The sequence below is a fragment of the Arachis duranensis genome, chromosome 2 (assembly GCF_000817695.3).
Source record: "Arachis duranensis cultivar V14167 chromosome 2, aradu.V14167.gnm2.J7QH, whole genome shotgun sequence".
Taxonomy (NCBI): Eukaryota; Viridiplantae; Streptophyta; class Magnoliopsida; order Fabales; family Fabaceae; genus Arachis; species Arachis duranensis.
In genome coordinates, this window is record NC_029773.3 from 70,394,954 (window position 1) to 70,396,677 (window position 1,724).

Consider the following 1,724-nt stretch of genomic DNA (forward strand, 5'->3'; position numbering starts at 1 on the left):
ATTTTTCATAAAACTCGCATTCATGTATAGTTTCTGATTGTCTTCTTGTTTATTAGGGACTCAACAAGTCACTCATAGAGGGATTAAAGAGGGAAGAGAGGAATTGCTTGTAGTGTTACTGAGCCACATTCAGATCTTGAGGGTGACAATGAGGAGGTACTTTCAGTTTGCTTTGGGTTGGAGAATTTGTGAGTTGGTTAATTTGTTGTAACTGTCAGGTTAGTTAGAAATCAGAAGTTAGTTTGTTTCAGATTTTGACAATTTGCTGCACTATATCTATTAGACTAGCATCTGTTATAACAATTATTTTAGTTTCAGAAGTTAGTGTCGATTAGTTTCAAATTCTCATCGTTGTAGAACTTGATAGGAAGGAATTTGATTCAAGACCTGTAATCTTCCATTTCTTGAAGATAAGTATTGTTCATAAGTGTAGCAATGGTCGTACTAATCAGGTGAGTTGCAGAAGGATCTAAATGTGGGTGTAGATGGTGAACTAGTGAACTAGTGAAGTCAAAGTTTATCAAGTGATTGCCCTAATTTCCTAGATTATTTATCCAAATGGGGTTCCATCATTATTATTATAAATAAGAAATGGCCTGCGTGCAATTTCAACATGAGAAAGCAGAAAGCTTTTTGAGGAAGAGTGAATATTGAATGGCAGGGTCAACAGGGTTTCACGTTCAGAAATCAGAGGAGGAATGGAGGGCCATTCTCTCCCCTGAGTAGTTCAGGATCCTATGCCAGAAGGGAACTGAGTATGAATTCAATTCCCCAACCTTTTCTGTTCTCATTGTTTTGAGTTATTTTAGTGCCATTTCTTAAAATCAAATCTAAGAAGTTCCTTTTAAGACATGAAATTGGTTATAAAGTGAGTTGAGTTGAGATTTAAGAATATGTGACTGCAATGGGAAGTTGTGCAGATTGAAGGGTACTGGAGAATATAACAATTTCTATAAAGAAGGGGTTTACAACTATGCTGGGTGTGCAACTCCTCTTTACAGGTCTTCCATTAAATTTGACTCTGGTTATGGTTGGCCTACTTTCTTTGAGGGTTTACCTGGTGCCATCAATCGCTCAGTGAGTTCTTTTTCTTATTCAATATTTGGATATTCATCTCTCTCTCTCTTTTTTTCCTTTGCTAACATTGATTGAATAAACCACTTTCAGCCGGACCTAGATGGGAGGAGGACTGAGATAACTTGTGCAGCATGTGGTGGCCATTTGGGTCATGTTTTCAAAGGAAAGGGGTTCAAGACACCCACTGATGAATGCCATTGTGTTAATAGTGTTTCCGTTAACTTTATTCCAGCTAGTTCTGTTGCTTAACCATTATGGCCTATGTGTTGAAAATTGAGAGAGCCTTGTGTTTCCTTTCTCATTTGTTCTCCCATTTGATAGATTGATGCTGAGAGAGCCTATCATCGAAATGCCCTTGTCATTCTAGAGAAACTGTATACTGAGGTTAGCCTTGTAGCTTGAACTATAAAAATGAGAGTCAAGATTCAAGAACTATGTTTGAAGAGAGATTTTATACTTTTACCAGAACTTACCATTATATATATAGTTTCACTGTCTTTTTATTTAGTAGCTTTTGGGAGTGGATGCATGAGTAGATATTGTGAAATATGGTATGACGGTATGACCATCTTTTCCTTACTCCTTTTATTGCTATGCACTAGAGAGATTGTAACTGAAACCGGGTAAAAGAAAGTACTGATCAGGTT

The 1,724-nt window shown here is 36.9% G+C and overlaps 1 pseudogene; it reads left to right on the forward strand.

Annotated features, from left to right (window-relative positions):
* Nucleotides 1-614: 614 nt before the first annotated feature.
* On the forward strand, nt 615-1,479 carry LOC107474827 (peptide methionine sulfoxide reductase B5-like; annotated as a pseudogene).
* The last annotated feature ends 245 nt before the right edge of the window (nt 1,480-1,724 follow it).